Source organism: Falco rusticolus, chromosome 2 (genome assembly GCF_015220075.1).
Source record: "Falco rusticolus isolate bFalRus1 chromosome 2, bFalRus1.pri, whole genome shotgun sequence".
In the NCBI taxonomy this organism is placed as follows: Eukaryota; Metazoa; Chordata; class Aves; order Falconiformes; family Falconidae; genus Falco; species Falco rusticolus.
In genome coordinates, this window is record NC_051188.1 from 32,611,024 (window position 1) to 32,637,460 (window position 26,437).

The following is a 26,437-nucleotide window of genomic DNA, read 5'->3' on the forward strand; positions in this document are numbered from 1 at the left end:
GTAGGACTTAAGGTTTGTGGTATCACGCCATTAACTTCTGGGTAAACTACATGAAGTGAGAAGAAAATGTTTGCACACATTGATGTGAAAACAGAGTCTGTTAGATTGGGTCTGCGTGCCAGTCACAAAATGTATACCACTGTATTGTCATAAGCCCTCAGCTACTCCCATTGGAAAGTCCTGATTACACATGTGGCAATAGGGTTCTCAACCTGTGTTGTGTGATTTTACTTTCCAGAAGCCTCTCACTTTAAGGGCTGCATGAAAGGCTTTCCAGAGCAACTCCAGTGTTCCCTGTCCTTTCCAGCACAACTCCAAATGGAGTTCTATTGCCTGAAATTCCTCAGTGTGGGGTTGCTGCCAAAACTCAGACTCCTGAGGGCTATATAAAATCTTAACTTGGGGTTCAGGCGTGGAGATGAGACTCTGCTATGAGAGCTGCAGACTCTCTTTGCCCTTCTGATTCAGGCATGGAGAAATCTACATTTGTTTCCATGATCTCTTGTGCTTTTTAAAGTCTAAAAGCACTCCAGGAGGCACAGATGAACATGACCTTCATTGATAGGAGATGAAGCTGGAGCCCAAGAAGATGTGACTTGCTAAGATGCAGGTGCCATCTGTAGTGAAAAAAGCCCTGATACCCTGCATTTCCATCCTGTCCTGCTTATCTGTTTCTTACCAGGTGAAGACTATCATGGCAAACACATACTTTATGAGAAGCCAAAATGAAGGAGAGCACCCTCCTATGGATTTCCATCTGATGGGGTTGTCTGTTGTCTAATAAGAGCTTCCATTCGTGCTTTTTTCCTCCAAAGGAGCACTAACAGTTACTCTGCTTTTTTGTGAAGCAGTTGAAAAAATTGTGTATTTTTGAGACTTTCCCTTTGCTAGATGCTGTGATTGCACTGTCCCTTTCTCTTAGGAAATCAGACTAAAACAGCTCTACAGCTGATTTTGCTTCCTCAAGCAAATTATCCAGATACATTAAAAGAAACAACAGCAACAAAATATTCTGTAGCAGTTCCTTTACTGAGTGAGTCCAGTTTGGCCCCAGAAAAGGTGCCAAGATTGCTTAGTGTACCTAAGAGTAGAACATGGCACAGTTCATGTAGTTTTCTGAGGCATAAGTCAGAGAGTCAAATCTTGCTCCTGGTGTAAATCAGGAAAAATATTGAGCTCTGAGAAAGAAACTGACCCATAAATTTTCTGTTTATCTGTATATTTCTTTAGTCAGGGCTGTTTACATTTTCTTCTTTGTTTAATAGAAGAAACTGGAGTGGGTGGAAGGGAAAACCCAGCATGATTGGCTATAATTTTTCTAACAGAGAATTAACTGGGAGGGATCAGAGAAGCTCTCCAAGGAGTCTTGTCACTGATTTGTCCTATGGGATGACTGCATCTGGTTCAGCTTAGCTGTATCTGTCTTCAGCATCGACCCTTCATCCAGTTTCATGTCTGCTGGAACACTGCCTTTTCTCCCTTGCTTGCATCTTGCTATTTTTCTTTCTCCTATTACTCATATTTCATTTTAGGCTTGTTTGCTTTACAGAAACCTCTGTAAATCATTCCAAGATCCGTTGTCAGGAAGTATGCTAGCTACAGTCATGTTGGCTTGATTTCTTTGGTGTTCTAATGCTACTTGCAGTAGCTATACTGTACAATCAAACCCTGACACTGATCAAGAGCAAAAGAAAGCCAGTAGATGGCACCATTTATTATCGTATAGAAGATTCATAACCAAAGCCTGGAGGGTTTTTCCCCCTTAAACCTGGTGTCAGGAAAAAATAAATCAGCTCTCCATTTTTAGAGATGTTACTTACAAGCTTAGTAGAGACCTCACTTTATATCCTTTCCCAGGGCTTCCTGGGAAGGATTCAGTGGCAATGCCTGAAATGGAAAAACATTTTAGAAACAATAATGGAACTAGAGGTCAGTAGGATACAACCCAGGGGAGCTTTCTTCTGTTTTGCTCTTAAAACACACCCTGTTGCTGCTTTACTTTCTTCATTCTATTAAATAACAGATTTGCTTTGAGGCATATCTCCAAACCCAATAACTTCAGAAAAGATTCAGGCAATGGTCAACTACAAACATGGCTTAGCTCTTCTGTAATAATGATTAGTACTATTTCCTTACAACATATAGCAGCTGTTATCTAGGGCTCTCGGAGTGCTTCAGAACACTAATGAAGTGTGCCTTGCAACACCTCTGTCAGATGGGGAATATTAATTCCCCAGAAATCCTGTTGACCTCAGTGGGTGCTTGCATGGTTCTACGTGTTTTACTCATGTGCTACTCATGTGAACGAAGACTACAGAAGCAGGAGTAAACAGTGTAATATATTTTATGCCATTTCAAGCATTTTTCCCAAAAGAAAAAAAAAAAAAAAGAGAGAGAAAAGACAGTCGTTTTGCCTTTCAGGATTTAGCCTCTGCATCATTTTTGGTAGGGGATCAGACTGCTTGCTTGTAGGTTAGCTACTAGTTTCCTATTGGTAGTGCATATTGTGTGTGATTCAAAGACAGATTTAGTGACTTCAGCATCATTTACTGCTAAAGGTTAAAAGCAGTTGCTCTTCCTAATCTCCTGCTGCACAGCCAATGTAATTTTAATACGGTGTGCTGTAGAAAAGGAAAGAAATGCAATGCTGAAACATTTTAACAGGATATATTTTTCCATCTTTATTTTAAGTTATGAAAACTGTCTGCAAAAAGCTAGTAAGTGTTTCCAGTCAATGATACTTTCCTGGCATCAAAAGATTTAGAAAATGAAATGAACTATCCAGCAGAAAAAAAAAAACCAACACCAAGAGAAGACAAAGAGAAAGAGAACAACTTGGATTTTCTATATTTATCTGTGTGTTATGTGTATCTGCTTCACTGGGCTGTCAATTTTAATTGGACTGCAACCTACTGTAGTTGGGTTCACACTGGTTCAATTAAAAAATCCTGTTGTTACTTTTTTTTCCATATTGCCCATAAATAGGAGTATTGTAGGAGTAATAATGTTAACCCCAGTGTCCTGGCAGAATGCCAGCTCAGGTAATTATATTCTGCCTATGGAAATTTCAGTTGCTGTTTCAGCTGAATACATTAGTCTTTATTTTCCATTCCTGATCATCATATTATATAGCACTGCTGTGTATTGCTGAAGAGCCACCCCAGATGTGGCTGCATTTTAGTCTTTGCTGAACTAAGGAAACAAAATCAGCATCTTTCCTCCTAGTAAAATTCTGGACTATTTACAACATCAAAGTGCAATGTCGGGGGTGACAGTTGGTTGAATGAAGGATTACTTGGTGAAAGTATGCATGGCAAGTATGCATGGACTGTATAGACAGTTAATGGTTTGTGAAAATTTTACATAGTGATGTGGTTATGACAAAGAACAGTGGAAGGATTTTGTAGTCTTAGTCAGGAAGATCTTCACAAGCAAGGTAGGTCAGGCTGAGTCTTTGACTTATAGAATGGTACAGCTTGGGAAAAATAAACCTTTAACAGCCTATCTATCTGATAGGTTTGCACAAGGACTACTCATCCCCTAAGGCAAAAAGAAGAGGGGCAGTTGCTGGAAAAAAATAGTGATAGTGCCTTTAGAGAAGAGTGGCTTGAAATGGTAATTTTTTACCTCATTTTCTGTATAGCTGTCATTATTGGTTTAAAATAATAGACACACATCCACCCCCCAAAAAAAGAAAAAAAATTGGAACTAACCTACTGGAATAGGTTCTTCCAGGATTTTTACTTTTAACTGTTTTGAAAATTGCCAGTTGCCAGTTGTGTTGCTGGAAAAACAGACATTTTTCTACAAAACAATCAGTATCAGATTAAGTCAGCATTTATTGACTTTAACATGAGAAAGATTGAGCAACTGTGCTTTCAGTGTGCCTCCCTCCGTGCCAAAATGGGGCAATAATATCTGGATTGCCCACGTAAGAGTTAAGAACAAGGTTTTCTGCTAGCTTTGGGTGACTTCTAAATAAAAATGAAACTTGTGTTATGCATTAGCAGAACAGTGATAAAGTGTAGTGGGCGTTCAGGATCAGCAGCAAAAAGACAGCATAAAGGCCAAAACACCAATCCTCTCTTTCAAAAGATCTCTGAAGCCAGGGAGGTGTGTGCTGACTCATATGGCAGAGAGGTATAATTCTCACAGACTTTTGATGATGATTTGGCACCTGCCTGTCACTCGTGCCTTGGGGACATACCCAGCTTACAAATATTGTTAGCTTTTGCTTCATTAAGGTGGAAACTGCAACTGCATTTTAGAATTTGTCAGTCTGGTGTTTAGCTTGTATTACCCATACCATCTATCTGTGTTTACTGAGCATACATAGTGTTGCCTTGTAAACTGTCTTTATATTTTCTCCTTTGGGATTATAAAGATCTCGTTCAGCAGTCTTTTCCTCATCTAAGTAGAGTATTTTGATGAGTCTGAAAAAAAGCCGGAGTTTCAGTGGAACTGGCTGCATGAAGGAGAATTACCTATGTGACCAAAGATGCGAGGTCTGGCCCAAGTCTTCCACTTCCGAAACATGATGGTTTTAAATTCTCCCAAATTTTATTTCTCAGATTTAGGGGGGGGAAAAGCAGTCTCATTTTCTGATGTTGATTGGAAGATGAAAGATGAGCTTCAGGGCTGATGACAGTTCTCGAGAGTGACAGCATTAGCTTATGTATCCAATCATACAGTAATGATGCAATCCGTTAGCACATAGTACACAGGGAGCTGTCAGGTCTGTAGCAATCCAATTAAGTTACATGGTTTCTAAAGCTAGATGATTTGAAGAAGCTTAAAACAGAGTTAACACTGTGCTGGCTCAATGGTTGTGTCAATTATCTGGTTGGATATACTTGGCGCTCTGGCTGCTGAAGCATGTGGACATTTTTTCTTTTTTTCTCTAGAGCAGACCAGGGAGAAGACATTTAAGAGTTAATTGCTACCTAGCTTTATTATTATTTATTAAACAATAATCCTTATGTATATTTGAAAGAGATGGCCATCTCACTTGAGGTAAAAAACACAACAGAATAAATGGATTGCATAATGTGTTTTTCAGGCTTTTTGCTGAAACTGAAATATTAAAGTTCCTTTATAGTAGCTGAAGTGGTATTAATTTGTGTGGAGGTCAGTGTTTGACTTTTGCTGTGGGAAGCCTATGTGGTTCTTGTCAAAATCTTTTCCTTCTAACCTTTAGTTTCAGTATCTGCCTGCATTTCTGTTTGTGCTGTTCCCATTATCTTTGTATCTGAAATGCATGAGACAGAAAAGGAAAACAGCTCTGAGACATAGCTATCTTTTTTACATCTTCTCATTTTGTGTCAAGTTAATCAAAAGCCCTGTGTGAAGTGCCCTCTGAGCTCAGCCCTCCATCCTTCCAAGGTGTCCAAGGACTTGCAGTCAGGTAACCCTATCACACTCTTCCTGCAGGTTCCTCACAGGTGCTTCACCCTTTGTTTAGCAATTTGTACACGGAGCTGCCTTACATGCTTTGTAGGAAACACAGGCAAGATTACCTTACTTCTGAGACCTCTACTTCTTTTTAGAGGGGTTGTCCACCCACCCAAACTAATCTAGGTCCCCCTGAGCAGAAAGGCTGAGGAAAGAGAAGGGTCACTCACTGTACACTAACAGTACTTGGCTGCCTTCATCTTATCTGGAAATTACAGCCTATGTCCAGTCCTCCAAAAACACTGCTGCCAATCCCAAGAAGCAAAATCACAGTTGTGACAAAACTAATAATAAAATTAATACTGATTTCACTGGAACCATGATTTCAGCCTGGATACATAGATCTAAGAAATTACCAGCTTGATCTCATCTGGCACTTCAGAGAAGGAAGCAGGAGAGCTGGCTGCATCAGTACAGGAGTGAAGACAATGCAGCTTGTCAGGTGCTATGTTTCAGGAAAGGTGAACTGCAAGAATGAAGGAAAATTTACAAAATAAAGCCAAAGAGAGAAAACAGTGTGGCTGCACATCTGCTTTGGAGATCCTCAAGCCCAACCCAGCTCTGTGAAGATTCCTCAGAATTTAACACTGCCAGAGTTGACAGAAGTATTTAATTTTTATACCACGTAATGGAGAACACAATTTACTCTTGTATGACATGTTGGACTCTGATGAAAAATGAAATGTTTGTCTCAACACTTGAGTTGGCATGAGCGTTCCCATTGGCTCATGTCATGCAGAAAACATCCTGCTAAGTTCAGTTGTTAGCCAAATCTGGCCTTCTGTGAAGAGCACACCAATATTGATGCTGATATTGGTGGTGGTTTTTTGCAATGGCTTTTAAAGAGCTGAACTACAGATTGCTTCTTGCTCAATTGCTCCATCCACCTTTTTGATATCAGGATATTTATCCATAAATATTGATATGTTTCTTCCTGGCATTCTGTTTGCAGGCCAGTAAAGCTGACCCATGGAGACAGACCATGCATGTCTTCCAGTACAGACATGACATTCTCAGTACAAACTCAAGTTTTCTGCTGTGAGCTTGAGCACACTATTGTATGTAGAAGGCAAAGGTTGAAAGAGAAATGAACAAAAATGGCCCATCTGCAGTCACTGGCAAAACTCCCAGGAGAAAGCCAGGAAGAAGAAAGGGTATCAGGAGGATTTTTAAATGCACAATTTCCCCTTTTATCACATTTATAATCACATTTTCTTGGCTTTTTTTTTTGCTTGCTTTGTTGTTGTTTGTCTTTAGCACGTATGTTCTCCAGGCTTTATAATGCTTCTTCTTAAGGAGGAACCTGAAGAGCATATTTTGCCTGCTAATGAATAACCTGTATTTTTTTCATCACTGAAGCCAATCAGAGGCAGGAGATTACAGTTGACAGAGGACTGAGATTTGCATATTAACAGCACAGTATTGAAGAATAGCTGTCTCGTATTTAGACCAAACTGTGCCCTCTGATTCGCCAGCACCGGCTGCCAGCCAGTACAGATGAGGGATTCAAAGGTTCAGATGGTTTTTGTGTGGTTTTTTTTTTTTTTTTTTTTTTAGAGAGAGAACTGTACAGTGCTAATATAAATCAGATAGTGAAACCCGTGTGCAGGAAGCTGAGTAAGTGGAGCAAACCTTCTTGGCTCTGGCTCTGTAGTGGCAGGGCTGCTGTGCCCTCTCGTTGGCTCCAACGAGTCTAGCCCTGTGTAATGTATCATATTGTGTATATTAATGTTTTGGCTTTATGGTTCTATTTCCATTAGGGGAAGATTGCCTGTGAGCCTCTTAGTGGATAAATAGGAATTTACAGCTTTCAAAAATACTCTGTAAAGCTTGCAGGAATCCACAGAATAAGGAATTACACTGACTATTTTTGAAGCTTTAAAGGGTCCAGAGGGCCTAATTGTGCTCTCAGATATGTCTGTGCAGCTCCGATTGAAGCCTTGGGATATAATGCATGCTTATGCGACAGCTAAAATGAGTCCTTTTTTAAATTAAAAAAAATAATCCTTCAGTTATTAAAAAATTAGACTGTAAAGTCTTCAGGGTCAAGCCAGCAACTTCCCAAGAGCTATTCAGAACATAACAAAGTGAGGTCTTGGCTGGAACCAGGAGCTGTACCGACCTACAAATAGCAAATAAATTCTGAAAGTGTTAGTGAAAATCATGCAACGAAGGTAACACCTTCTTCTGCAGATTTGTGCACGTGTTCGTATGCACGCACTTGTCCAGGGGAGGAGGGGACAACCCTAAATTGCCATAGTGAAATAACCTTACCAAGTGTATTCACAGTTCAGTCAGTTACATTAAACGAGCCCCATGCTGGCAGAGATACTTTCTTTCACCTCTGTTTTATATCAACCAATGGTTATGCAACAGTCAAGAGCAGTGTGTTTAAACTGTGGTGTGTTGTAGTACGCATGTGTGTGTGTGTGTTTCTAAGTACAATTGTATTCAGTGTTAGCTTAAAGAGATGAAGCAACAAATTTAACACGGATAAAGGCAACAAACTTGAGAAATACATTCACTGGAGTTTATGGGATTTTTTTAACTAGTCCTTGATTTCACAAGCTAATTTACACTACAGGTGAAGCATGAGTTGTGCATGAACCTCACCACAAGTTTTCTGCATACTTTTTAAAAGGTACTTTCTTAGGAATGAATGTGCTTCGGGCCTGGACTTTGAAAGACTGAAAAGATGTGGATGCCCAAGTTATAATTATGTCTTACTTTCATCAGGGCTACATTTAAGAGAAATGCCTCCAGCAAGTTTTCCTTTATTCTGCTATCTGTATGGCCACTAAAAAGCACAGCAAGAACCAGTCAGGAAATAAGTAATCCACATCTGCATGGATGGGTCAAGAGTGGGTCCTGCTTCTCAGCGGAGGTCGTTAACACTTACCTAAACCAGTGCATTAATTTCTGTGTTACGTCCTCCACGTGTGTCCCTGTGTTGCTCAGTATAATTTGTGTCACTTCTCATACTGAAGCTGTGACACCAACCCTGCCAGCCAAGGGAAAAAACCCCTACACACAGAGGCAACACAAGCCAGTATTGTTTAAATCAGATGAGCCCAGTGGTGTGGAAATCGCTTCTGTTGCATAAGTGTGCTTGCTGGTAAACCTAAACCGATGGGCTGGTGAGCATATATAATTAGCCCAATACCTGTGGATGTAATTCAGTACCGCTTTGGTGAAAGAAGTACTGTGAAAAAAAGAGGGGCAGGAGATTTTTCTATCAGATTTTCTTCCTACGACTAGAAATCATACCTGCCGTGTGCAATATTTAATATCTGATGTTAGTTTCCACCTTTCAGCCGCAGCCACTTTTCACTTGCCAACTAATCATCACCTAGAAGTGTGCCGAAACGTATTATAAATGGGCATACAAAGGCTTCCTCCAGCACTAAATCACAACCATCTCCACAGAGGAAAGGGACCGCTCACAGCAGCCCTGCATGGTAATTCAGGCCAGGAGAGGAACAGGCTTTTCCCATTCAAACAGTGGGAAGAGTTCAGCAAGCTGCTGCCACGGGAGCCGGGATGCAGCCACAAAAGCCTTTGTTAGCTCTCGCTCAGGCAAGGGGTTCAGTGGCATCTCTAGGAGCAGCGCTTGGCTTTGGGGAAGCACTTGTTGCCACCAGCCCCCCTGGGCCCAGCGCCTAGTCCTGGGAAGAACTGTCCTTGGACACCGGCCCCATGGCTGTGCAGATGAAAGGTGTGGTCAGGTGCTCTTGCCACATCTGAGGGTTGTGTCCTGCCAGGGAGATGAATAAGCTAAAAACCCCCAGACCCTGTAGCAAGGGTTTCCCCTGAGGTGTGCTGGTTTCAAGCCACGGTGAACGGGTAGCCTCTGTAGAGAAGACATGCAACTACTTCTTACGGCTGGCTTTCCAGAGAAAGCTCTGGTCCCATCGGACGGGTGTAGCTCCCAAAGCTGCACAGAACGCTGTGAACAGCGCCCGGGTGTGTTTGCGGGGGGGCCTCGGGGAAAGCTTGCGGCAGCGCTGCCGGGGGTGTCTGGGGCGCTCCCGGCCCCAAGGGCGTCCCCCGCTCCCGCCCCGGCCGCTCTGCAGGGCCCCCTCCCCGCTGCCCGCCGCCGACTGCCACCCGCAAGCGGAGCAGGGAGCGCTCCCCGCCGGCAGCTGCAGCGGCGGGGCTGCACCCCGCTCCTGGCGGCCGCTTCACCCCGCTCCTGGCGGCCACAGCACCCGCCCCGGAGGCCGCAGCCGGGACCTCCTCGGCGGGGCCGCTGCCCCCGGGACGCCGTGACGCCCCGCGGCAGCTCCCGCCGCCGGGCTGCGCGCTCCCCGCCCTCCTCACCGCCCCTCTCCCCCTTCCTCCTCTTCCTCCTCCTCCTCCCCGTCCTCCGGGAGCTGTGCCTTCCCTGCACACCTGCCTTGCCATTTGTCGGCGGCTTTGCTAGGAGGGGAGAATTTTCCCTCGGTCCCTTGCAGCATCCCTCCCCGGCACACACACACGCACACGCACAGACACACAGACGGAGGCACCGCGCTGCCTGTACATCGGCGGCCGCCGCCTCTCCGGCATCCCGCGCCGCCGGCCCCGCGCTCCCCGCCGCCGCGGGGCGTCCTCCGCCTGCTGCAGCACCGCCGGACCCGGCAGCCACCGAAGGGGGGCGGCGGCGGCTCCCGCTGCTCCGCGGCCGCGCACCGGCAGCCGGTAGGTACGGCGGTCCCGCGGCGGCAGCCCGCCCCGGGCGGCTCCCGGCGGGGGAGGCCGGAGAGGCGCTGCGGAGGAACTCGGCGGGCCGGGAGGGAGGGGAGGGCGGTGGGAGCAGAGCGAGACGCGCTGCCCCAGCCCCGCCGGCGGCGCCCGCCTCGCCCGGCTCCGGCTCTGCTCCCCCGGCGCCGCGGGGCCGTGCGCCGCCCCCGCCTCTGCCCGCCGCCCCCCCCGGGCACTGGCTCCCCGGTGAGTCAGAAAGTTTGCTTTCCTGGGCGCCTGGTTTTTGTTGTTGTTGGGGGTTTGTATGCTCAGGGTTTGGCATTTCTGCTAGCGGGCTATTTATTTATTTATTTTGACACCACCCCCACCCCCTTTTTTTTTTTTTTTTTTTTTTTTTTAATTGCAGTTGCCGCTGCAGCGGCGGGGAGGATGGGGGGCTCCCGCGCCAGCGCTGCCCCCGCCGAGGAGAGCCCCTCCGCGCCGGGCAGCCGCCTACCGGGGCACAGGCGTGGGCGGGCGGGCAGCGCACCCAGGGCAGCCGCGGTCGGACCCCCGGGTCCTTCCCATTCGCGAGCGCTGCTCTCCCCCCGAGACTTAGGTAGCTGCCGCTGCGAGGTCCCCCGCAGCTCCCCTGCAGTTTGCAAGAACAGTTTTTGGTGACAGCTCGAGAGGCGACTATCCCACCCCTCTCCTCCTCTTTTCTCTCCGTTCCTTGAGTGACTGCTTAAAAACAGGTTTCAGCGAAACTGTAGGTGACAGGATCTCGGTGTGCGACCAGTGAGGGACGCGGGAGCCGCTGGGCACCGTTTGGTACCCAGCAATGTTATTGTAGCGGGTTACCAGCTGAGGGAATAGCCGTGTCCTGCCCTGGCGAGGTGTGGGATTGGTTGTGGGTCGTGTCCATCTCTCGTTGCTTTGATTTAATCGCTGAAGTACCTTGTTGTTGTCTGGGTTGGGAAAAGCTCTCTTAGATTTTACTCTTCTCTTCTTTAATTCTAAATGTGCTTTTGGTGAGGATTCCTGGTTTCTGAAAGGCAGGTTAGGGGCTGAATGAATCTATCCATGGGCAGGAAAGAAAAGCTCTCAGATCCTTCCCATTAATCATGTATTTTCTATGTTGTGTATTAATACTTCTTTTTTTTATTATTATTCACTGGAAGTTCTGCAGTAGTGTGTCAAAAGCTTTGATGTCTTTTGCAATGTACCTCGTTCATTTTTTTCCTCAGATTTAAAATGGAATGATAAAATGCATAGACATTAATAAGTTGAAAGGACTTTGAAATAGTGCATGTTGTACATGGTGTGAAATTGTAGATATACATAAAAGAACAATAACTACTCTGCAGGTTTTATTTAAAACCTTTTTCTCTGTGGCTTTGTGCCGAACTCTCTTCATCTGTCTCTCAGCTTTTAAGTATGATTGGTTTTTTGTTGAGGTCTCCTGTTGTGTTGTGGGGATTCCTTGATAGGCACCCATGTTTGTCTGGTTTTAATAATCTTTTAATCTATCACTTTACAAAGACGTGCCACTGTAAAAAAATATGTGAATTTTGCTATTGTGGTTTTCAATTTTAGATCTCTTTTCCTGATGCCTTTATTTATTTATCTACCTATTTATTTATTTATTTAGTTATTTAAATATGTTATGACCGAGGGAGGGAGGGAGGAGGAGAGTAGGGAATTGTGTCCAACTCTTCTATCTGTCCAAATGTGCAAAAAAATGATTACATAAAGAAATCAAGGCACTGAAACAACCCTGAGCTGAATTCCAAGAACAAAAACGACTCTGGCGTGTGTGCTCGCCCGCACCAGGCTTTCTGCAGCATGTGGTATTTACAGAACTTGCTATGTACAGTAGCTCTCGAGTAGTAAGAGAACGTTTTGTATCCTCAGAATCAAGAGAGTCTTTGACAAGTCGGCAAAACTGCAGACACAGTCGAGGAATGCCGATACACGTGTGTGTGCGTATATAAATATCACCAGACTGCTTAAGTTCATCTTTTCTCAAGATAGTTTGTCTTCCTCGACCTGGACCATATACATCCTTTCCCCTGAATTTTGAGGCATTTTTTACTGTTTCTCTGTGTGCATGTTTTTCAACATTAGTCTTAATCTCTCTGTAAAGTATCAAATAATCCAATAATAGATTTAGAAGACTCTATTGCCAGGCAAACCAGGCAATAGATCATGAAATCAGACAATAGTATTTTGTTTCCTAGCAACCCCCTACTGCAAACAGAAAACAAAGCGATGGTGGATGCTTCCACTTCATGATAGCTATATGTCAAAACCCCCAAGTAGTAAGGTACAGAGCTGGTAATTGTGCAGTGAGATTTACCCCTATTTGTTTCAGCTGCTTTGTTAATGTTTTCCTTTTGTGAGAAAGGGATTTGCTGGGGTAGATGCAGTTAAATGGTTATAATTTCACTCTGCTCTCTTAGCTTAATAACAGTGTCTGTTAGAACGCAAAGGGCACAAAATTAAGTAGTAACTGTAGAATTTTTGCCAGTAAGGGTGATTGGAAATACCCTGTTCTTATTGCTGGACTATTTCTGAATCTGTGCCATTACAGACTCTTGAAAATCAGATTTTTCATGTCCTGTATCCAGTATGAAGTATCTTTTTGGACTTTGTCTTGTTTTCCATCCTTTAGCTTTGTGTTTTAAAACTGATTTGTTACAATGTATTGAAAGAAAAATCCTTTGCCACTCGCAGGAATGGGAAGTAAAATCCTAAATGCTGCTTTGCCATGTTTACGTTCTGGGCACCCGGTTCACCCCTTCAAAAGAGCTAGAACTATCACGGTGCACAGGATCAGGTCCTAAGTCATGAGCTTTCTAAAAGTGCTTTTGATAATGCAGTAATTCCCTTCGTTAAAGTGCCTGAGCATTGAAATGGCATCTCAACCCTGGACCAATCTCGGATGCACTTTGTGCACTGCCATCTATCTGAAAAAATCCATTAGTGCAAGCTGTGGATCTGACCCGGTATCGGTGCTTACTGCCTGCCGGGTTTCAGCTTTCCAGCAAGTGTTCATGCTTCGAAGGCTGCTGGAGATGCTAAACTGCAGTAGGGAAAGGAGGTGAGTAGGCATAGATGGGTACGTACAGTGTAGCAGAGGAGTTTCTACGCTTTTGTTTCTTTGCACCTTTCCTTCCTTTACAGGAGAGAGTGGCAAAAAGTTGTTCACAGAGTTTTACCTGCAAGTCTTCGCTATCTAGTGGTATTTACAGCAGTCACACTATAAAAAAACTCCAACAATTGTACTTTTCCTATTGGTTGCATCAGTGAATCTGTGAAAGTGAAGGTATTATTTCCACTTGGGAAACTATAGTCACAAGAAAAATTTGTTGTGGGGAGGACAGCGAACTCAATCATGTATGCATTATTAAAAACAGTATTTGTGGTAGGTGTGGGAACAGCATTCTCTGAGTGACTTTGGAGTTCACAGCATTATTTAACAAATCCAATATGCAGTCATGTACAATTTATTTATATTGCCTATAGATACTTTTCTGGTTCATCTCAAGTACTGAGGTACAAAAGTGTTACAACAGATACTACTTCAATAACAAAAGATGGAAGTGGAATGGTCAGATAATATTATAATTCTGAAAAATAAAAATGAGCAGCTACTTTCTTCTCTATATTTGAAATAATGCATTTTAGGGCCATAGCATGTGTGGATGGTTTAGTCTAGAACATGTTAATTGAATTTTGGAAGGCTTTATGGATTGAGAGGAAGTAATCATTTTCCAATTTTTCTTCTCTGTTTCTTTCTCAGATGGTGCTCCTCCCAAACCTTTAATGTTACAATTAGGTAGTCCACAGATTAAGCTTGGTATGGCTGCCTGATTGCAGTCCCCACTTAGCCTCTGCCTGTGTTTACCAGGCGTCAGAATGAGAGAAAGCAAAGAAAACAAAAAGTACAAACGAAGAGAAAGGTCGTGAAGTATTCTGCGTGTAAACAATGGAAGACATTTGGAAATGATTTTAAATAGGCTCCACAAAATTCCATTATGCCAACTGTGTTTGTTGCTGGTGGTGAATGTAAAATCTTACATCCATTGTCATGTGGGTTGGCGACTAGTGGAAATAGCCAGCCCGTGACCAAAACCAAAGACTAATACCTTCTTGCTCCTTCTACCCCCTAAAAATCCATCTTTAGTGGAACAGTGAGTTAAATCCATTGCATTTAAAGGCATTTGGTAGGTAGTAATTAAGCAATGGACAGCTTTGTTCTCTCCGTTTAACTACGCAATGACAGTTGTGGCTAATGAGCTGCTGGTGAACATGCTGGATATCTTACTGAGATACACATGCTTTTCCAAATTTTTCACAGCGACTTTTTTTTTTTTGAAGAGGGTACTGCAGCAACAACAATATAGAGTTACTTACTGTGTGTTTAAATCCTATAGGCTTAATGCTTACTGTACTGTTGCATATTTACTTAGGTATTTATTTCCTTTTCTTATTTTACGGAAGGAACAAAAGGATGATGACAGTTTTAGACTCTTTTGAAGGTTCATTTTTAAATCCCATAACATAAAAGCATTGGGATGTCAATTCTTGCCAAATATGGAAAATAAACCACCCAAGTGATTACAGAAACTGAGGATTTGGTTCAGCAAAGCACTGACTTGCATGCCTAACTTTTTTTTTTTTTTTCTAAATGTATGCTTAAGCTCATCTCTGCTTGCTGCGATCAACTGGATTTAAGCATGTGGTTAAAGTTAGGCATGTAATTCAACACTTTGTTGAATAGGGGCCTTCAGCAAAACCTATAACCTTTGAAACCGATGTCTTTGTTTTGGTGTAGCCAGAACTTCAGGAGAATTCCTACAGGATGGCAGAGTGAAGGGAACAGATTTGAGGAAAAGGCAAGTTTGCAGGGCAAGGGGTGTCCAACTTACTGACGGGTAATAGCAATGCTGTAAGGGATCTAAAATTAAGACCCAGCAGGAAGTAATACATAAGTCTGCCTCATGACTTGATTATAGAACAGCATGGTACTGTGTCCGTGAACAAAGAAGTGGGATTCCCTTTTTATAAGAATCTGCCATGAACACATCTGAAAACTCTGAATATCATATCAACAGGAAGGTATTGCCAATTTGACTGAAGCTTAAAGAGCAGCAACAAAATACTTGGGGGTCTGGAGGAACTATCTTGAAGGTAAGTATTCAAAAACAGATGTAATTCTAGGCTGGCAGTGAGTATGGGGAGATAGTTTAACTACATGTAGATATTTGAAATGTATTTTAGTCAAAGGAATCTGGTTTTTTTTTGGTGCATTATGTGAGAGACTGCCTAGGACTAAATGGAGAGATTGAGGAAATAAAAGTTTAAGATGAATTCTGGGAAAAAATGACAAAAATATCTATTGGAGCCTATATTAGACCAGGTGTAGTGAGAGCCCTTCTTCCTTCAGATATTTAAAATAAGGGTAGGCAGGTCCCTAGCAAATGTACTGGAGGATGCAGTTCTGTATTTTTAAGGAGATGGAGTACAGTATCTAACAGCCCTTTTCCATGTCTGTTTCATTCTAGTTTCAGATGAAGGTTACAAGAGAAACTAGGTCAGATACTGGGCTTGACTTGATTTTTCTCAAACAGTAATGCTGGTACTTTGGCCAGGTGGTTTCCAGTGCCAAGACAGCTAGGGTTTATGCTTTTATAAAGGCATGACTCGAACAGGGTCATCATATGGGTTCAGGTTGTGTCAGTGTTGGGGTGGTGGATGTGAGAAGATCAGCTACAGTATTAGTTTTTAGTAGCTGTTCAGTAAACAGCTCTGGTTTATTAATTCATTTATTTTCCCTTTTGAAAACAATGAGCATCCTGGGGTGGTGTAGAGGGCACAGAGGTGACAGCTTCTTGTTTGTTGACAGTTTCTGCAGCATTTTGTTTAATCATCTAAAAAAGCTTACTGCCATCAGGTAGCAATGATGGATAGCAGGTACTACTGCTTCCTTCCTATCCCCCCATCATGATGCCCTGATCTCATTAACAGCTGTCTCCTGTGATCTGGCTAGTCTGTGTGCAGTGCAAGTCCTGATGAATATTGCCATCAGTGGCGGGTTTTCTGGAAGAGGCTGAGAGAGAAAGAGAGACATATAGATGATCTTCCCCAGGGTGCATTGCTTTAGACTGGGAAGATGCAGGTTCAATGTGTAATGGCAGTTTTCTTGAGGAAGCCTTGCCTGGAATAATGTTGTTGCACCGATTTCTTGCAATTCATTTTACTCGAAGCAAGTATTCAGAAAAAAACCATGCAGACTGATATCATCAGGGAATGTTTTCCAACAGCCATGCCAATTACAGGGGAGGAGATGGATTTCCCTCTGCCATGCTTTATTGGATACCTGACAGCCAACTGTTTAAACAAGGCCTATTTTGGGTAACCATAAGGTAAAAACAAGTGATTCAGAATAACCCTTTCTTGTGTGATAATGATTAAAACAGTGATTTTGCAGGAGTACCACATACAAGGGAAAGCTAATCTGGGGCAGAGCTGGCTGGTGAGACTGACCTTTGGTTTAAGTACTTGATGGTGCAAGAAAAGGGTGTTTTGAACTTGTGGAAGTTGGGTTTAAGTCTTCTGTGTGGAGAATAAAACAGGAAATGTTGGTCTGTTTGTGAAAAAACAGCAGACTCCCAATACACCCCAGATAACTACTTAAAGCCAAATCCTCCGACCGCTAAACCAGGTTCAGCCTTGCTGGTGTTTGTCTCTGGGGGCTGGTTGATAGTGTTGGTGAAGGGGGTCTGAGAAGCTGGAGGAAGCTGGGGTTCTTTTAGGCATAACATAAGGATTATGACTGAAGTTGTTGCCAATGCATTGCTGATTTTAGATGGACAGTTTTTTTTTATGGGTGGATAGTTCATAGATGGGTGGGTAAGGTAGATGAAAAGAACCCATATGACTGAGTGGATCAAGCTTGGTAGTTGCTGGTAATGAAATTGGGTAGATTGGTTTACTTAGGATTATTTGTGTATGTTAATAATGCTCTTCTGTATGTCTAAGATCAGACTTGGATGGAATTCTTTAGACTGAAAGATGGTGTGTAAATGTAAGATTATTATTCTGTCGCCTTTGCAGGGAGAAACGAGGTCAACAACAATCTTAATTATGGTTTGTTTATGTAAATAGATCTGTATTTTTAGAGTTAAATGAGGCTTTAAAGCGTTTTTGTACAGGTACTTCTAACAGTATTAGCATTTAGGATGTGGGATTTGGTATACTAGATCTCATTGATACATGATGACGAGCAGTTCCTCCATGGCTGGAGTGGATAACATACAACTATTTTGGTATGACACATTAGCTTTATGTAGATTTCAAAGGAGTCTGCGCACCACACACAGTGTAAACATGCTTTAGGACATAACAGCTCTGCCTAGGGTAGAATAGTGAAGGTTTAACAGTATTTTGTCCAACTCTGTTTACGCATACCCATTCCTGTTAGGAAGCATTTTGTTAGGGAAACAAAGAAGAAATGAAATAAAGTAGCTGATAAAGGCGTGGGGTGAATCTAGGAAGGTGGAATGCAATAAACAGAATGAAGGCATGCTCTTGGAGCGGGCAGTGGTACTTGTGCCCTTAGGGGAGGTATTTCAGCGATGACAAGTAAGTTTGTTTCATCTAAAAGTAGCAGATTGTTTCCTAATATTTTGCTGGTCCGATGTTCTGTCAAACTGTTATATCCTAACTGAGTGGCTCCTCTGCATATAGAGTAAGAGCTTGCTATTTTTTACCAAGTGAAGCAGTTCCCTCTCATTCTGCAGTGGTACAAGCCTGTTTTTTGGTGGCACAGATCCATGAATTAATCTCTTCTGATGACTTATGATGGATGTTGGCATTACTTCAACACTGACTCAGAAGAAAGAGTTGCATTTACTGAATAAGTGATCCACTTAGTTTATTGAGAGTTTTCCTTGGAGGTGTGACCCTTGCTTAGCAGTGAAATCTGCTGAGATCACAGCCCAGGGAGGTATGGTTATAGATGCATCAAAAAAAGTGTGTGTTTATGGTCCTCTGCTGGCAGATAAGGATGATGGGCACCTGGATGTAAAAAACACTCTGTGCAGATTTACTAGCTGTAAATGGGTGGTCTATCCATGCTTCCTCATGCCTTTTCAGCACCCCCACATCTGGCTTCCACCGTCTTCACACAGAGCATAAACAGAGATGTTGGTGGCAGGCTGTTACATGTGAAAGCTGAAGACTTAAAGGTCCTGGAAAGTATGTTTGAGTTAGCATCTTTATGTTGCTTTTCCATTAGCTGGCCTAAAATGAACATTGCTTAGGTTAATTTCATTTTAGCAAGTGAAGGCACCCTTGGCCAGCTTTTTGGTTCAAGCTTATTCAGATCTTAACAGTAAGAGGAAATACTCTTTATGCTGGTGACTCTTCTTCTGCAATGTAATCTGCCATTTTGTATGAACCACATAACCACTACCATTTTATTTCATCAACAGCCTGTGGGAAAGCATGTGTTTTCATTTCCTAGAGGGAGCTGGACTAAACTTTAGCTGATATGCTACAGGTCAAAGCCTCAGTGTACTGTTGCCAGTGTACTTAGCTACCCAGTTTCTTGCCAGTTCTGTAAGGTTAATACAGGGGTCCTCAAACTATGGCCTGCATGCCAGATACAGCCCCCCCGGGTCCTCAATCTGGCCCCCGGTATTTACAGACACCCCACCCCCCCCCGGCGGTTGGCCGCAGATGACTGCCTGCCACTTCATCCGTGCGCCGCCCCCCTGGTTAAAAGGTTTGAGGACCCCTGGGTTAATACTGTCACAGAAAAACATGTGAAACCAGGTGCAGTGCATATGTCATTAGCTGGGGTTTGTGGTTTTGTTTTTCATGATGCGTTTGTTTAACTTCTGTATCATTTTGCGGAACATACCTAATGTGTAGTTTATATTGTTTTCTTTGCAAAATAGAAGGCAGCTGTCATTTCAGCCTGGGAAGGAAACTATTAAGGTTTTTTAAGTAAAAGAGAAAGGCTGAAAAATTGGATTTCTTTTTAAGTTTCTTGGAAGATGTTAAGGGAGATTACGTAACTGCATAAAGTTGCTGGGGAAAAAGGGAAAGACGGCTCTCTGGTAATGAAAGAATGGTGTAGCTGCTTAATGTAATCCGTTCTCTGTGGATAGTGATGAGAAGGAAGAGAATGGAGAAGTGCATGGTCAGAGCAGGCTTCGTTTGTTCAAATCTGCAAGTAGGCAGCAAATCTGACAGGGAAGCTTTGTGTAGGGCAAGTGTGCCAGTCTCGCACCTAGTTTACCTTTTCCATAACAACAAAGTTGATTCTGTTTGGTGCTATATACTACAAATAAAATAGAAATGATAAAAGTAATAATTTTCAGGCTCATCTTGCCCAAGAATAAGGGGACTAGTGTGAAGTGAGTCAGTCAACCCACTGTAATCAAACAATTCTTCTATACCTAAAGTATAAATGTTGCACAAGTAGCTAGACAGAAAAGACTAGTGGTCATCTTGAAATCATGCAGAAAATCCATTTATTTTGGTTCCTCAATGTCAGACAGGCAGTGAGATGAAACTGAATATTGAACTGAAAGCAGAAGATTGAATTTGATAATCTTAAAGATGAGATGCTTTGACAACCCTGTCATCATTGAAATATAGTTGTGATGATCACTGAAGTCACTGTTCTAGTTGTTTCAGTGGCTCTTCAACGTCATTTCATTCTAGAGGAATCGGTTTGTCATTGTTATCCGGGAGGGCATAGAACAATAGCTGCTCCTATCTTAAACACTAGGAAAATGAAGACTTCAAACTTGATGAGAAACTTCCTTTTGTGCTAACACTGCTGTCAGCATAACACAAAATATAGGATGAGATGTAAGCCTGTGTGTACTGCTCTTTCAAAGACATTTAAATTCACTAGTTCACTGTTAAATGGATGAAGGAAAAGGGAGATGCAAAACTAAACCCTCAAACCTGAAATAAAACAGTAGTTCTATAAATGCAGAGTGGTTCAGTGAATATCAGAAGTGTTCAGAGAGTGGTTATAAGCATCCATTCAAGGAAAAATGCAGACCTCTGTAACATCAGCCATGTCACTAAGGGATGCCATGGGATGACTGGTGACAAGGAGGTGTTCTGTAAATGCCTGAGGAGCAAGCGTAGTAGTAGTAGCAGAAACAAATTGAAATGAGAACTTCTGAAGTAGGTTTGTCCTGATGCTGAGTTCATCTCTGTGAGAAAGAACCATCTGTGTAATTAGGAGTTGGCTGGAAAAAAAGAGTATTTATGCTCTCTTCCTTCAGTTACTCTTGGGCATCCTCCGAGGAAGATCTTGTCTTTATTTTTGCCTCTACTCTGTGGTCCTGAATAATGCACTTTTATTGAAACTGAAATTGAATGTGTCTTTAGTAAAATTTTTTTATGAAGCAATGTACTCCCCAGAGAATTGACAATCTTAGGAAGGCAAGTAATGATGGTTTCAGAAGGATTTTGACCAGCTACAGCCTGATGACACTGCAGTTCCAGTGGAAACTTTCTTCCCCTATCTTGCGAATAAATAACACCAAATATTTGAGGAAAGTATTGAAGGAGGTCTCAGCAGCTGTGGAAACCGAATGACAATATTAATGCTTTGAATGAAGGTGGAGAAGAGGAAGAAGTCTGACATAAGAGTTAAAAAAGTCTGCAATGTCCACAGTGAGTAGAGTAAAAGTAATAGGCTAAACAGGTTGCAAGAAATAACAAGTTTAGTAAAATTATTGTACTGGTAGGGATGCAGAGGGGTCCCAGAATGGACTGTGTGAACATTGTAGGGCCTTTACTAGTTGAAGTATTCAAGAACAGGGTAGATAGAACTGTGTTGTCTTTAAAGGATTTAACTGATCTCATTGCATAGTTGTTTCCAGCTCTGTTTGTCTGTGATTCTCACCAAGCCTTAGAGTGAGTGGGATAAAAGGAAGTGGAACAGTCAGAAGGAGTGTGGTTTCATAACTTAAACTGAAATCCAGAAGATAAGTCTGTTAGCCCTGTTTGTGTCAGAACAGTGGAATATGTAGCAGTCAAGTTATAAGGGACACTGGCAGTTGAACATGGATATTTCAGGCTTGAAAATATTTTCTTCCCTGCCCAGCTCAATGTGGAGCATTTTGTCATGCTGCACTGTTAGGCTTGAAACATTTTTGATAAATTCACTTTTTCATCCATAATCCCTTGCTAACACAACTTGAGGTTCAGGCCTGGCTGGTGCAAAAGTGTCGTAAAGCATAGGTAGAGAGAAAACTAATCTGTCTTCAAAAAGCTTGTGTAGACATATTCCAAGTTGTTAAAGCACAACTAAAAATAGACTAAAAAAAAAAATGGCAGACTAAACTGTTTAGAGACTTGTGACTCAGCTCCGACATTTTTGTGTATTTTATTTAGAGTTGCATGCTGTCAGTTTTGGACCATGTTGGAGGAATAATCATGTTACAAAGTGAATTCGGTAGTCTGTCATTTGTTTTAGCTAGTAAAAGCTTTATGGACTTTTTACAGTATTTCCAGTGGCTGTCTGCAGAGGAAGAAAGTTGCCCGAGTTCTGGGAAGCGCATGGGGAAAAGGCTGAGTGTGCATTAGACACCAGTTTCTGCTTTTCTCCAGATGTTCATTCCATAACCAGTAGCAAAAGTAGCATGTAGACCAATACAAATAACGTAATATGGTAGGAGTAACAGAATCTAAGTTCTTTTGACAGAGAACTTTGAACTCTCCCAGGAAACAAATTGGATCCTGTGCATGGTGTGTTGATGGAGATTGCATCCTTTTTACATGAGTAACGAGTCAGATGTTCTTTTAAGATGTATTGGGTCAGATTCTGATCTCCAGTGATTTACATTTTGAGTAATTCAAGAGATATTCATGAGTTACACAACAATAACAAGTTTTGGTCTGGTTCTTATTCCGTAGGATTTTGATATGATTATAAAAGGCATATTAATCTTCATTTTCTAAATATGTAGCAAGTTACCTAATTAATTCAATATTGTATTCTGGAGGAGGCTGTTTAACTTGAATTTCATTGTCAAATACCATATAGACAAGCTCATGTGGTGGTAACATTAACTAATGGTAGAGTTACCCAGATATACAGTTGTATCATCAACTTGAATTACAGTGTAACTCCAGTTGTTTTCAGTAGAGAAGGACCACATTGCTGAAAGGAAGCAAGCACGCTATTTTTGCAGTCACTATGCAATTAACTCATATAACCTCTATGCTATTCATACTTTGTATAAGATCCAGGGTGACCAACTGTAGGTCACTTGTATGAGAACAAAGACCCTGGGGCTGAGAGACAGTTTATTAAGATAATACTGTGGTGTGAAGATCAACTGTCACAGCAGTTGCCAATGAAAGTGTGTCTGTATTTGCTATATACTTGCAGTAACTAAGAGTTCCCTTGTTGGGATGTTTTGAATATTACGGGATGGGGAGGATAACCAGGTAAATGATGGTGGTGTGAGTGTGGAGCCAACCTCACCTTGTTTTCTGCAGGTTCTCTTTTGGTGGTGGTTGCTCTGTGGATTTTCTGATGCAAGGCTGAGTACCTACCATTCAAACCATAGGATGTTTATTATTTTTCTCCTTTATTCAGCTACTTATTTTCATGAAAATGAAGGGACTCTGCCCTCTGTCAGTTTTGGTCACTTTGACCAATGTCACCCAAAGTTAGTGAAGAAAAGGGAGGAGAAACAGATGAAGATGGAGACAGAAAATCATAAATGATTTGTTATTGGGAAATAGGGCCAAAAAATATTTTTCTGAGCCATTTCTTTTTCCAGACAGAAAAAATAAAAGTTGAATTGAATTCTTTCATCCATGTCAAGGAGTACAAAGTGTGTTGTCTCTTACTGGTGCCTCAGTGTATTTGTCATTGGGAGGCCCAAAGCAATGTCCTTTCTAAATGGTCTATGAAAAATGGACATATAATCTCTTTAAAACAAAATAAACTTGTTGGTTTTATCTGTTAAAGCAAAAGAAAGCTGCTATGGTTTGTAGACCGCTTCTTGCCCTAAGAGTGTGTATAATGGCAAGTCTGGTGTATTGCTCCTGACCACAGTAAGAGAAGTTCTTCCTCACAATGCCTCTTTAAACATTATCTTTGATAATGTATTGTTAAGTTTGAAAGTGTCTTATTTAAGCTTTACAAGAACATCAGATTTTTTCTCTCCAAAGCACAAAGAAAACTCCATGCTTAAGATCCAGTTTTTCAGACCCTTCCCCCTTCTTCAGTATGGAGATACAGCATTAACTGTGGTATTCCCTAGCAACCTTAACAGCCTAGAAGGGATCCAAAACCCAGTGATGCTCAATTCTCAAGAGAATTTGTTCTGTCTATTGTTAATATTCATTATATTCTAATAAGCAATTTGAGAAATCCTTCTCAGGGTCTCTGCTCCTTCTTCGTCTCAACTGCAATGGTTGTTTTGTTGGAATGGTGCAATATTTACTGGTGGAAAGTGGAACCCAAAGCTTTATTCTTACCATCTTTTTCAGGAAAGGCTTCAGAAAATCCACTTTATTTCATGATGATTCCTTTGCTAATTGCTCTAACAGCCCATAATTTTTTTCTGATAGATTAGTCATTGGCAGCTGATAGAATAATTTTTAGTACCTTACAGTCTAGTAAGTGGTTTGATAACTCAGCTTAATAAGAGAACTTGTGATTTCATATACATGGTGGCAGTACTATGTGCTGCTGTGTAGTACCATCACAATTTTTGACTTCTTAATTCTCTTGCCTAATAAAGACCAATCATCCTAAAAAATCCAGAGCTGATGTTATGGTATGCAGTGTCTCAGGTGTTCAAGTGCGGAAAATCATTCAGGCATTGCTTCAGCTCAGCCTTAATCCCATGGGAGCTGAGAAGTTCTGGCAAGAAGTCCCACTGCTTGAGAGAGACAGGACTGAACCCTGAGCTGTCAGTATTGAATGAAGCTTTGTTAGCCAATGGAAAGAAATTCACTTTTGTTCCAGCTCTGGTTTCTAGAGTAATTTTTGGAGAGGAATGTAGAGCTGTGGTTGTTGGTAGGTTTGTTTGTTTGTTTGGGTGTTTTGCTTATTTGGTTGTTCTTTGTTATTGGTTTTGTTTTGTTTTTAATTTTAAGTGATCCCTTCTGTATGTCTGTCTCCCTAGCCCTTTTTGTCTTCCCTTCTCTCCTTTCATTTTTATAACTCTCCTTTCTCCTTCTCTTTGTGTCTCTGTCCCATGTCTTTTTACTGTGACCTTCATTTATTTTATATTTCAGACTTGCTATTTTCTGTTTAATGCAGTTGCCTTTATTACTTTCCTTTTCTTTTCTCCCTTCATCCTTCCTGTTTGGTTTCCCCACTTTTTTATATTCTAAGCCTCTGTCTTAAAGATCCTAATTAGTTTTTTTCTACAGGAATAAGATTGTAGACCTTATTTTTTTTAATTACTATTTTATGTTAATTTTATATTTTAAATTTGCTCTAAGTGCTCTTTTTTCTGGAATAGCATTTCATCTACTCTAACTTATCTTTTTTTTTCGTATCCTGTGCAAGTAACAGAAATGTGCCAGTGTCATATGAAGTCAGGTTGGGTAGTGGATGTAGCTCAGCAGTGCTCTATGGCCACACTTAATTTCTTCTCTTCAGCTTGGGACTTGGGTAGGCTGTCCAGTTACCTGAGTTCCTTGCTTTCAAAAATAATTTTTGAATAATAATCTTTGTTTTGCTCCTTACATTATATAAGATCAGTAGTATTGTAAGAGGCTGCCTGCGGCTAGTGTAATAGTTTTGTGCAGTTGTCAGAATTTTCATGTTTTTGCTCAAAAAAAGGTGCTTGCTTTTATATAGGGATCCTTACTTGGAGACAGTTGTTCCAAAGAAAGGAATATTTGTACCGTATGGTATCTTTAATTATTTTTTATGTGAGTAAGTGAATTCTAGAAATGTGGTTATATATCATTAAGGTCCATAATCTTAAATGTTCAAAAGCCATGCTCATATGTCTTCAGTATCAAAATTTGAGTGTGAAATAAGTAGTAGTATTGGAAAGCTAAATAAGTGGTGAGTCAAAGTAATTAAGGGAAAGTAAATAATCTCTAAGGTTCTCATTCCCCATGAAACTAATTTCGTATCTTATCCTTCATGTATTTAAAAATAGTGCCCTGCTAATTCAAGATGCTTGTGTACTATGTGTGTGAAGAGCACTTCAATTCTATTGAAAGGATGGCAGATTAGGGAGTTATTTTCAATGGGCTATTTTTATTTTTTTTTTAATTTTAAGAGAAACATTCATTTGGGCAATGTAAGTGAACAAATCTTGCTGGAGAAACAGCTTGATGTTCATGCAAGACAGCAGGTGATCAGCCAATAATTTTGTGGTGGCTTATGACTAGAAAGCCTTGGTTTTGTCTTTAAAGTCATACGGATGGCAGTACTTTCTCTGCAAAGGTAGGCTTTTTCCCCCAGTCTAGTAAGGCCTTAAACGTTCTTCCATATACGCTTTCCTCTTTTACCTCCAAAAGATCTGTGTCTTGTTAGTGACTCTACTATTTGGAATATAAATTATTGAATTATTTTTCTTTAAATGTACCTTGGAAGATAAATGGAATGTATTAGAAGGGTTAGACTGCTGTGGAGCTGCAGGTCTGCCATGCATGAGTCCAATGGTGGTCTGATGGGAGAGCGATGAGATTGCGCTGTAAACTATGTCAGTATCTTGAATAGTTACCTTAAGAAGGCTAATGTATGTTCATGACATGTCTCCAAGTTTCTGTGCTGGAGAAAATAAATCTCATTTCTTTATTTCTTTGTGTATCCCACCCTTCAATTTCTGAGGCTTTCTGTTGCCCAAAGAGGCATATTGCTTATGCAGATTTCTTTTTCTTACTCGTGGAGTTGAAGGCTGAAGTAGCAAAGTGGCTCAGCTTCCTACATACAGTGTGCATGATGTGGTACTGTGCTGAAATGTGTGGAGGGACTGCACAGACTCGCTCTGGGCATGTAACAGAAGTGCTGGAATTAGGAGCTTACACAGAATGCGTAGTGCAGCCCCTTGAGCTCTGAATTGCCTGCTTCAGGTGTCTGAGTATCTGCTGAGTGTGCGGGAACCCTACAATTACAAGGTTAGGTCATAGGAAAGTTACACATCTAAAGTAGACAGTGTAGATGTATCCCATCTGCATCAGATAAGGATGCCATGTGTTACTTATTAAATAAAGATGCTAACCTGTTTGACAGTGAATTTGGAGGAGCTGAAGATGGTGCTTTTTTCCAGACCTGCAACGTTTCAAGACAAGCTTG

General features: G+C 41.6%; 1 protein-coding gene across 1 annotated transcript in view; it reads left to right on the forward strand.

Moving 5' to 3' along the window:
- The first annotated feature begins 9,824 nt into the window (after nucleotides 1–9,824).
- The window catches only part of ENOX1 (ecto-NOX disulfide-thiol exchanger 1), a 369,827-nt gene continuing 353,214 nt past the window's right edge, over nucleotides 9,825–26,437 (forward strand). Inside the window, exon 1 of the mRNA XM_037378075.1 lies at nucleotides 9,825–10,131. The gene's annotated coding sequence lies outside the window, so the exon portion shown is untranslated. The remainder of the gene's footprint in view (nucleotides 10,132–26,437) is intronic.